Source organism: Caretta caretta, chromosome 12 (genome assembly GCF_965140235.1).
Source record: "Caretta caretta isolate rCarCar2 chromosome 12, rCarCar1.hap1, whole genome shotgun sequence".
Classification (NCBI taxonomy): domain Eukaryota; kingdom Metazoa; phylum Chordata; order Testudines; family Cheloniidae; genus Caretta; species Caretta caretta.
In genome coordinates, this window is record NC_134217.1 from 36446415 (window position 1) to 36458393 (window position 11979).

At 42.2% G+C, this 11979-nt stretch overlaps 1 long non-coding RNA gene across 1 annotated transcript in view; it reads left to right on the plus strand.

Annotated features, from left to right (window-relative positions):
* Positions 1–11583, plus strand: part of LOC125620802 (uncharacterized) — a 110024-nt gene extending 98441 nt beyond the window's left edge. Inside the window, exon 2 of the long non-coding RNA XR_012664601.1 lies at positions 9489–11583. This is a non-coding gene — a long non-coding RNA (uncharacterized LOC125620802). The remainder of the gene's footprint in view (positions 1–9488) is intronic.
* The last annotated feature ends 396 nt before the right edge of the window (positions 11584–11979 follow it).

Consider the following 11979-nt stretch of genomic DNA (forward strand, 5'->3'; position numbering starts at 1 on the left):
ATGGCAGAGGGTAGGACAGATGCCCAACAATGTTTTCAATTCAGAGCATGAGGCCTCACCAGAGAAGGAAAGGAAAGGCAATGCCTTCTCCAAGGACCCAATTCTTAACTGAGTGCAGCCAGAGAGTCAGTGAAGGGACCAGCTGCCCCTTTCTCCACTCAGTACTTGGCCTGGATGACAGCTACGAAGTGGAGATGTCAGCTGGCCCATCTCCAGGGGAGATGAAATGGAGATGGCGAAACCTGAAACCTGCGTCGTTCTTCCCATAATTCTCCTCTGCACTGCCCAGCAAACCATTGGTTTTGAAGCCTCCTATTGCTCTACTCTTTCTTCCCATGCTTGTGACTCCATGGGATTTAGGGCAGACCAGAAGAGACAAAGGGATCACGATCCATACAGATCCATTGCAGGTCTGGGGAGTTAACTTGGGTGGGGAGTGCTGTTCCTTGTAGAGCTTCATAGGAGCCAACTGCAGCGGAGCTGAGCCTTTGCTGAAGGCCCCCACTAGGTTGGCCTGGCTACACTGAGGATCATTTCAGTTCCCTTTCAAGGGAGCACAGGGGAGGGTGTCATATCTCATATGCACAGAAAGGGCTTTCCTTAGTTAGAAAACATGTTGGTACAAAAAGTGAATCAACCTTGGGGGAATAAAAGGAATAGAAACCATGAGTTTATATCAAGCAGTGTGGTCCAGTGGATGGGGTACTGGACTAGGAGTCAGGAAACCTGGGTTCTACTCTCCTGGCCTTCTGAGAGATCCTAGGCAAGTCACTTCCTGACTCTGTTTCCCTTCTAACACTTTGTCTTCTGCTTAGATTGTATGGGGTGGGGATTGTGGGCCAGATTTTCAAAGGTATTTAGGTGTCTAATGTTGCAGATAGGTGCCTAGTGGGTTTTTGAAAAGTACCTGCTCAGGCTAGATAGCTAACTCCAATTGATGTACATGGCATTTAGATGCCTTTTTGGAAATCTCACAAGTGTTCTATCTGCATCTTTAGGACTCTAAATACCTTTGAAAATCTGGCCATGTGCCTAGCTCAGCTGGGCCTTGATTTTAGTTGGAGTCTGTAGGTGCAAATACTAGGCTTTAGATTACAGGGGAAAAATTCACTACGTCGTGCAGGATTTGTGAACCCCCAAAAGAGTCTGATAGGTTCCCAAAACCTGGCCCCTGTGCAGTTCATCCATTATCTTTGGGGGACAATAAACTGCAGTTCTGTTTAATCTGCAACTGTCCATTCTCAGCAAAGCTCAAAGCATCTAGAGTACAAAGTGTGAACCTTTTTTGTTGCTGGTAGATTGCCACAAGATAGAGACCATGTCGTCTGTTGATGTACTGTGCTAGGGTAAAAATATAAATCGCTCTGCTACCAAAGGCATTAACACTTTGAGGAGTCAGCAAATCAGCGGCAGTGGTTAAACTCATTAGCGTTAGGTTAACTCCCATTGTGAAGCTTCTGGCTTCACATCAGAGGGTAATAAACCACTGAGCGCATCGTAATAACTGTTATGATCAGGAAATTTGGGACATGTGTCATTACAGAGAACAAACAGAGGCAGCAGAGGTGTCGGCCAATAATGCTGCCGAGGGTTCGGTGCCATTCCCTCCCCCCGCTTATGCACTTTATCAGCTTTTCCTCCCACTTTGGATGCAAACAAAGTCTGGCCCCTACCTGCGGGTCAGGAGAGATGAGAAACAGTGTTACACAGGATATTCCCAGCATTTTCAATGCTTCCTTTTCAGTGCGTTACGAACGTCTGACTGACATGTCCTAGCAAAAGCGCTCTGGGTTCCCGCGGGAGCAGTGTGGCCATAAAACTCAAACATAATAATAACAAAGTCATAAATTCTGACCTGTGGTACAGTATGAGCTGAATAACAGCTCCCCAGCTGTGGAATATATGCCCTTGTTATGTGAAGATGGCAGACCTCGGGGGTGAAGTTCATGTCATATTTGTCCCATCATATAGCGCCAGACCTGTTTGATAAGCTCACAGCAGCCAAAATCCCAAGCGGTAGGACAGACGCCCAACGATGTTTTCAATCTGTTATGATTTACTGCTTATTTTGTAAGGGCTTTTAAAAAAAAATATATCCAGCGAGGGGCAGAAAATGGAGTCTGGCAACAAGTGTATGGTTCTCTAAGACATCCACAGCTTCCCAAGATGTATTGTCTCAGAGGTGCACCCTTTGCACTGCCAACCTCTTTGGGACATTGGGGATAGATGCAGCCCCTATCCCCCTCAAAAGGCAGATGGAATATCCCCAGTTAATTCCTGCTTATTATGGGTGTCATTCACCCTAACTCAGGAGGTCTGCTCCAGACCCTACACACCTCTCAGGACTTCCATAAGGGCTCATGAGGAGCACAGAGCCTTAGGATGAGTTCTGTTCGGCGGTGATTTTCTCCCTCCATGATTGTGCTGGGGTTTACAGAACCCTCACAAAGGTTAAAGGAGTGGTGGAGCACTATTGAGCAAAGAAGCCCCCCATCCCTCAACAGCTTCCAGGTACGCTCCCTATGGAAGACTGGTTTCATAGGGAGTTCCGGCAGTCAGGTGTGGGGAGAGGGAAGGAGAGATTGACTGCAAGAAGGCAGACAGTGTTAGCTGCTGAGGCAGAGAAGGGGGAGGACTGGGAGTAAGACTCAAACAAGAGCCTGACCCAATCCCTGTTCTCCTCTTTTCCTTGATTGGGGGGAAAACTGGACACTGAAGGTATGTCTACACTGTAGTTAAATGATCATGGCTGGCATGTGCCAGTTGACTCAGGCTCACGGGGTTTGGGCTGTGTGGGGGGCGGTAAAATTGCAATGTTGATGTTCGGGCTTGGGCTGGAGTTCAGGGATCCTCCCTGCCCTGCCTGAGAGTTGTGACTAACCAGGACTTGACCACTGGGCCCCTCAGACTTCCAAGACTCAGAAAGACTGTGTGGCCATGGTCTGACCACTAGGTCTGCTGGCCCCCAAGTGAAGCCTGCTACAATGACATAGCCATTCTTGGTAAGCTGCAACTCTGGTAAATCCTGCTGGTCTAGAAGAGTGAGTCCAGGGCATGGAAAATCCACTGATCTGTTTTGACAGGAGATCATGGAGTCTAGTGGCTAAAGTGTCAGCCTGAAATATCTGCTCAGAATCCCAACAATGAATATCTCCAGAGACAGGGAGAGAGAGGGGTAGCTCTCCATTGGCAGATGGAGGGGTAAGATGGCCTGGTTTGCTTTTTTTCCCATCTCTAATAGTTGGGAGGAAACATGTCTACGTTCAGTGAACATATTGCACTGGGCTGTGGGAGTACAGTGACTGATACATGGACATATCCAAACCCTGCCCAGACCTCATTCCCATGGTGTCCCTCTTCACCACTCAGCAGTGACACACAGTCCGCTCTCATATTCCTCCTCTTGCTTACCCTACTGCTTTCACTCAGTGTTTATATAGATGGACAGATTAGGGGATGTGGGGATGACTCAATTGCCAACAAAGCAGTCAATCTGTCTCGTCTTAGGGACATCTTAGGCATGGAATGTGAATTTCCAAAGGTTCCCTTCTCTTCAGAAATTGCCAAATTCTAGAAGGTCTGCGATTTGCATCACTGATTTCCCCTGTTGCTATGAATAATGCTGACATTTATAAATGCTCCCTTTTCTCTTGCTTGGGAGGAGGGTACTTTGAGTGTTTATAATAACAAAGCTTAGCTCTATATCACACTTTTCCACTTCAAAGAGCTGGGCAAACAGTCACAAATTAATCCTCACAATGCCCCCCTGTGAAGTAGGTAGGTATTTGTACTGCAGCTGTTCAAAAGTCATCTGTTCTGATTTGAAGAAATGTGGGGCACCTCCTTGCGAAGCAGCCCTTGCACAGTGTATCATTCCAGCGGTTCAAAGTAGCTCTGTGTCCAGCTTATCTGGCGGGTGAAGGATCCCCCATAACGTTAGAGGAAATATACAGCTGGGGTAGAGGCTCGCACACAAGCTGTCCTCCCAGCCTCTCGTAAAGGGGGAATATCCAGCAGAAAAAGGGAGCTTGGCTGGGGTATCTTTGTGCTAGCAAAACCTCTTGGTCAGAATGGCCTCTTTGGACCATAGGCACCTGGTCATCAACTAGAGAGGCCCTAAAGCTCCTGACTTTTATCAGGGGGACCAGACTGAACCACAAGCAATCCAGAACTGGGGGTAGAAGGTGATTATGGGTGGCTGCTAGAGTGTGCTGTTCTCCTGGAGCCTCTGGGATATGAGAGAGAGAAAGAGAGCGAGCCAAGAACCTGATATCTTATGCTCATTAAACACCCCATTGTATTTTCTCTGAGGGTTATGGGTAATAGCTCTGTTGTCCAGGCAAGTATCTAGTCTGAGAAAAGACATCATGCTTTTTACATGATTACATACATACGGTAATTCACCTTCACTTCCTGGTCTGAACAATTCTATGCTGCTGTGACACTTAAACTCCAGTGATGTTCTACCCCAGAGCTGGATGCATTTCAGTGGTTAATGGAGTGAGTTCAGTGCGTGTGTGTGAAGTGGCTTTCTCGTCTACTACACTAGAATTTGGTCCATATTTTAGATTCTTTAGAGTGAAAAGTGCCCCCTATTTTAAATTATTACTGTTGTCACATCAGTGAGTGCTAAAATAAGGAGCCTTAAGGCCAAGGATATTGATATTTATTAGTTTCTTATTTGGTTTCACTTTGCCTCCCCTTGCCAGTGTCTGTCGTTCAGAGGCTAGTTATCACAGGTCTGAATGGGCTATTTCATTGCAAAGCTGCTCCATAAGGGATCATCGCCCAATAAGTTGGTGGTGTGCAGGAATGGTGACTCCTGATATCTCCTGTGAGTTCTCGCTAGAGGCCACCCACTCCAAAGACTGTATGCCCTTTCAAAGGTAGTCCTGTGAAGAGATGATCATTGACCCATGGACCCAGAGTGCAACCTTCTTTTTGGTGCTAACCAGATATAGTCCAAGCAGTAGTTTATCAGGAATAGCCAGAGATACAGTAAAGCAAGAGAACACTTTGGACTTTTATATATATATATTCCACTGATTTTGTTTTTGGTTTTGCTGTTATAAAAGTTGTAGTATAAATAAGCCATTTTCTGTTATATAAATAAGCCAGGTCTGTCTCAGTAAAAAAAACAAAAAACAAAAAAAACCTGATCTAATTTTGAGAGACTTGGAAGATCGTTAAAATTTCATAACAGGAAAAAAAGTTGTCCGCTTACAAGGTCTCTAGTGTTTAAAGAGCAAGAGACAAAGCTGCTGAGTCGTATATTCCAGTTTATCCTGTGGAATAGGAAGGAATGGCCCCAGATGTAATTATAAGTGAGTGGTGCACAGAAAGAGTGGAAAAGCCTCAGGAAATCTGAATGTCTAAGAACTTTTCGCCAGCAATTAATCAGTTCTCCTGGGTGTACAGTATGTGCTTTTTTTTGTCTGTCTGTTTATTTATTGCAAACTTCCTCAATTGTAACATATTTAATTTTGTCAAATTTTGGATGTAAAGTTTTTCCCCTGCCTGCTTCTGAAACTCAGTGCCATAACAGCAATGAACATGTATGAAATGTGAAGCTTTTTTTGTGAGTTACTGAACTGAAATCTAGAGTATGAAATTTCATTGCTGGACTGAGGACTTACTGACTTGAGTTTTATCAACCGAGCAAGCACCAGGAGAGTGAGATTAAAGAAAAAATGGAGTATCTGATTTCTGTTTTATATTTCTTTAACAAGCAAAAGAACACCAGGTCAGATATTTAAAAAGATGTGTCAGGATAATGGTCAGATATTTTGAATTTGTAGAATTTTCAAGAAATATGTGCTGTTCCTGTTCTTTAGCTCTACTTTTTTAAAACCATTAATGTTTTTTAAAAAAAAAAAAAAAAAAGCCAATCTAGATGAAACCTGAAAAATACATCAAATAGCAAAGCCTGCAAAGTCTTTCTGTGAAACACAACTTTAGATTTGAAGAAAAAACAATCATACCATAGTACATCTTAAATTTAATAACTGGTATGTTATTGCAATACAAAGTATAATATATATTTTACTATAGCCTGGTTTATAAATACACCTGATCCCTCTTAAAGTCTTGTATAATGATTTTAAAAGATCATTATTATTAAATGGCTTGCTCTATTTTACAGCATATTTGTTCATGATCACAAACCCTTACTATATTCTATTCTGTAATGAATCTATATTTATATCTTAAGTGTTATTTGTACCATTTTACAGCAATAAACATGTAGGTTAAAATATTTCAACTTTATTTTGTATTCCACATTTCCCCCATTATTTAGCTGTCTATTTTTTACAAGAGACACTGAAAAAAAAATTCTTACTTACCAGTTCCTATTTTAAAAGTAATTTCTAGAAAACTTAAAACTAAATATCAAATACAAGAAGAATGCATTTAATGAGAATTTTACATTGATAAATTATTGATTTTTGTTTAAAAATAGATTATAATTAAAATCCTATTTTATATCGATACAAAATTGGATAATTATGGGTGGAATTTTCAAAAGTGTCTAATTTGGGAGTGCAAGCCAATAGGATTTGTGTTCCTAAATCACTCAAGTACATATGAAAATCCCACCCAATTATTCTAAAACCTAAACCTATCCCCTATTTGTCTCTTAGAAATGTCCATCCCAGGAGGGGAGATTGGTTGTTTTTTATTATGTCCTGATTCTCATCCCATTCTTTTCATTTTGTTTACTAGCAGTAAGCGAGACTGTTTTTTCAATCTTTATTTACAGGGTTATAAAAACAAAACATAAGCAGTTATTCCGTAAAGAATTTCAAGGGAGGTATATTGATTTATGATTCTACATCTGCAAAGAGGTGTATTAATTTGATAGGTTTAAATGAAGTAAAGTAGATAAACATGAAATGACAGCTCTGAGTGCATTATTGTTCTGATCATGTGTATGTAGCTATCCCATTGATTTTAATGCGACTTTTCCAGATAGGAACTGATCCAACTTTCATTGAGGTCTATGACTATATGGGATCAGACCAGTGGAGTGCTTACAGGACTGGATTCTATATTTTCTTAAGGGTCTGCATCTTATTAATTTATAAGATAGGAAATTTATATCCATTCAGTTGTTTAGACTATAGATGCAGAATTTGTGTTTATGCTGTAATGTTATCTTTTTCTGTATGATTAAATATTTCAGTGATTTTGTGTACGCCACAAGTTTGTCACTCTTAAACAAATGAATCCCTATGGATTGATGAGAGGATGTAAAAAAAAAAAATGAACTTTTTAACCTAGAATCTGATTTGACTTTTTAAAAAGTTAATTTAGGGCTTGGTACTGAACAAACTTCTGTGGTGAGTGAAGTCTCCTCAAATCCTACTCAATTCACTGGGAGTCAAGGAAGCCCGGTGCTATATAGGAATACTCAATGAACTGAAAGGTCAAGACCCAATAGTATACTTTTGAGTCTATTTCTCCTTTTCTTTGATTCGGCGTTACCAGTTATTTTTCTTGTGATCGTTTTTCATACTGAACAACATGGGAAAACTCTAATCTATTTACTCTTCTCTTGAAGGTGTTCATTTTTTATATGCTTAGACTAAAAGCAGTTTGGGAAAGGAAGTATATTTGCACAGCATCTTGCACAGTGGGGTCCAAATTCTGACTGGGGGGTAACTGTCATTCAATCAATAATTTTCCTTTTGAGACAACCTCATTCTTGAGTGTGTTAATCAACCTCCAGCAAGCATAAAGAGCGAAGAATACAGTGAGTGCTTCTTCTGGTTTAAGAGAGATTATCAGTGCTGTTAGCATTCTATATCTTATAAGTATAGGGTTTGGGTTCTCAACCTGGATGTTCTGATCACCCTCCCCACATTGTTAAATGTGAAGGAGCCCTGCCTAGATCCTGGCTAGATGGGAAGGGTGTCCTGGTATGGAGACATTAATGGGAGAAGGGAATCCATTATGGAAAAGGTTGAGAACCACTGCTATAAGGAGCATCTCTCAGATCAGCAGAATCTGTCAAATTGGAAGAAACTTTTTAAGGGTGGCTAGAGTATACATTGCTTAGGACAACATCTTAATGCACTTACAAAGAATTTTTAGGAGCACTTATTGGCAGATGCCATAAATATTGTCAGTGCAGTTGGGCTTCTGAACTCTGCAAACCAGGGTAATTGTGGGTGTAGAGGTCCTTGTTTGTTCGATCATCCAGTTTGCATCTGCAAATGCTAGTGTTCATTGGAGCGCGCTGTGTGTACAATTGCCTGATCTGCATGCATAAATATGGGATTTGTATGCACAAATAGGTGCACCCCCAACTAGAAGTCATTTGGAAATGTAGCCCTTAGGGACAAATTCATTAGGGGTGAAATAACTAAAAATCAGTGACCAGTTGCACTGGATTGAGTCCCGGGTTATTCAGGTTTAGGCAGGCCTAGCACAGGTGCTGCTAGTGGTAAAAAGTTCAAAATTGGGAGGAGCTACCTCGAGGAGCAGCATGGCTAAGTGACACATCAGTATCCCCATCATGGTGCTGTGATCATTGACTGCCCATGTGGTGGTTAATCCTCTCTCTTTGAATACCATCACTGCCTGCCCCTCACCCCCCACCTTCTCTATCACATTAACCATAAGCTGCCTGTCTTAACTTTCAAGGCCCTTCATGGGATACCCTACCTATCACCTCTCATTCCTGTCAAAAGGTGAATTCCTGCCTTCGGTCTGTCCGTGATACCAGCCTCCATCACATACATTTTCAAATAAGCACCTTTATGCTTTCTCCCATGCTGTCTCTCATGCTTGGGAGGAGCTCAGGAGCGGCAGAAGGTCCCTAAAAGTGAGGGGCCCACCGGTGCCCGAATTGTGGCCCTGCTCCTTGTGCCACCCCTTTCCCACCCGAGGCCCTGCCCTTGCACCTTCCCTTCCCCAATGCCCCGCTCCAGCACTGCCTTCAAAACCCCACCTCCCCCACACTCCTCTCTGCCCCCCACCCCCTGTCACTCACCCTTTTGGCCGGTAAAAAGTGGGAGAGGCCATAGTCTCCTGGAGGAGCTCCCTATAAACCTCAGCAAAACTACCTCATATCCTCCTCCAAACCCTTACTTCAAATTCTCCTTTGACTGTTAAAATCTCTCATTCTCAGACACTTTCTTCTATATTAGCATTATTATTACAAGAGCACCTCTGGATCCCTGTCGAGAATCAGGTCCCCCGGTTGCTAGGGCCTGTAAACGTAAAAAAGAAGACAGAGAAATCACAATCTACACAACAGACAGGCTGCAATAGGGGGGTGAAATAGACAGTAAGACAGTAGTAGGTTTGGAGGGTAATGTAAAAATAAAATGAACAGAGTTAGCAGAGACACAGAAATCACAGCTTGCCACTTCATATTCAGTGTATTTTTTCCTTTCATTTGCTGAAAGAACCTCACCTCCACTGAGATTACTTACTTAACAATGTGTGTGAATTTTACTGCTCTTTGTTTTGCTTTTCTGTAGCACCTGGGGGAAATTGAGAAGGACAACTAGCCATGGATGCCTGATTCCACAATGCATCCAAATGCAGAAAGATACTGAAACCTGCAAGTCCAAGTCATTAAGGGCCTGATCCTGAGATGTACAGACCCTACAGACTTCAACCACTAAGAAATGAACAAGGAGGGAGGAAAGCATTTGAATTAACTGCATGAAGAGCCAGGTTAAAATGTAACCTTGTAAAGCCTTTGGAAACTGGACATGGATGTTCCAATTTAGTTGGGTAGAATGCATTTATATACAAACAATGATTAGAAACCCCATATGTATAAGCCTGCTTGTAAGTAGTTTATTATTCTATTGTTTTCCCATAGAAGAATATGGTTATTCAGGCATCATTGTGAATGGTCTCTTATTTGTATTTCCTGTCGAGCCCACTGCCCAGCCCTTCAATTCTCAGCTTCTCAAAGTCAATAAAGAATTAGGGACGCATTACAAAGCTGCTTTCCCTTGACAGTTATCCCACCTAGACACTGTGGCTGAGGTTTGGGTTCTTGCTGGCTAACATTGGATTGTGGCAGTGGCCGGAAGTAAGACTAGAGACATCTTTTCTCCTTCCCTCTAGCTCAATGCTCCCTACTTAAGAGGGCTGGTGTCAAAAGATAGGAGATGGTTCTGTTGTGTTAGAACAAGCAAATGGACAGCAGGCCCCTAACCCCAGTGTGTCTATCATGATGCTTTCCCTGCCATTTCCCCAGGTAGCCCCATAGGGTGGGCCACAATTGCATAACGCGTACAAGAGAAATAACACAAAATGGCTCATGATGCGCCTCACACTGTGAGCAAACGGGTATTAAATCCTCTCCGAACACAGGGGGACCGTCACATTTCAAAAGGGGCATTATTTAAAAAGTGATAAACCTCAGTGCAGTTTGTTGTTGTTGTTCAAACCCCCCCGTTCTTTAGAAAATGTGTTTGCTCAGCCTCACTTTTGACCTATGGAGAAAACCCACTAGCCAGCATGACTGATGCAGAGAACCAGTGCTTAACACTTAAACAGTGAATTCTGCACTGACTGGCCCATCTCCAAAGCCGAGCTGAATGATATGGATACACTTTCAAATTCTGCACTGGCTGCCAATCGAAAACTGGGTCCCTTTTTTTAATAAAAACCCTCATTTTCCAAGCCATGAGTGAACAACAGAACAATTATTCCAGGGATCAATTCTATTTCTGCTTCCCACCCTGCTATGTTCCCAAGCACTTTCGTTTATGGAGGCAGGGGTCATCTAGTAATTGTAAAAGAACCCAATGGAAAAGGAATCTGCCTCCGGCAGAAAGCAGAGCTCCAACTTCCTGGGCTATTTTGATGTATCTTTAATATAGTAAGGTGCTCACATACTAAGGTAATGAGCCCTACAGAAATGCAAATAACTATAAAACAAGGACCAGATTTGCTGGTATGCACCAGCTGTTTTACACCATGCCTTTGGTGCAAATCAGTTATCAGTCTGGTTTAACCAGCCAGTTAAACCAGGTTCAGGGTGACTTTACATCTCCAGATCAGTACAAAGCAGCCAGAGCATACTAGTGAATTGTGCCCTAAATACATGTGATAACATAGGAATCATTGCACTACATCAGACCCAAGGTGCATCAGGCTCCATGTCTCCAGAACACTATGCAAACAAACTGATCTGTACAACACCTGTGTGAGTAATTAAATACCCATTTGACAGATGGAGAAATAGAAGTCGAGAGATCAAGTGATCTAGCCAAGGCCATGCAGTGAGAATCTGGCCGAGGTGACATAAGAACTCCTCCTTGCCAGCTTTATGTTGAGTTCAGTGGGCAATGTTGCTTTCAGAGCCCCCAAGTACGAAGAAACATGTTTCTTGCATTATCAAATCATGTGACAAACATTAAATATTAAAACTGAATATGGCTTTCTTTTTCATTTTTGGTAAAGTCTGTGTCTGTAATTTCTTATGCTGTTATTTATGAAACAGCATTGGGACCTTGTTATGAAAGCAGGCATCTGTTATTCGGTTAATTTAAATGACATAATAGATGGATGTTTTGTGGCCTGGGAAAAAATAAACAGAAACTGAAAAAGTCACTTATTCCTATTATTGTTTTGACCCAATGAGAATTAATGTCAGATATGTGAATGGCTTCATGGTGAAATTCCTTGAAGGACATGTGACTTTGGTTCACACTGAAGCATCTGCCCTGTTACTAACTGTTGGCTCTCAAAGTCAGAACCTTAGATGGTGTAATAGTCAGACATATGCCAACTTCAGAGCAGTTGCAATTTCCTTCCAGGAAATAAAAAAATCTTTCCCCATCCTCTTGTAAATGCCATTTCCAAATCATCTTGCCAAGGAGGGATGCTGTTCAAGGCATGTCAATAATCACTGATTGCTATGTATCCAGGGGTCGTACTACACACTAGATAGAACATAAATCTATCATCTGCCCCAGAACAAAGAGAGAAAACAAATATCTGAACATC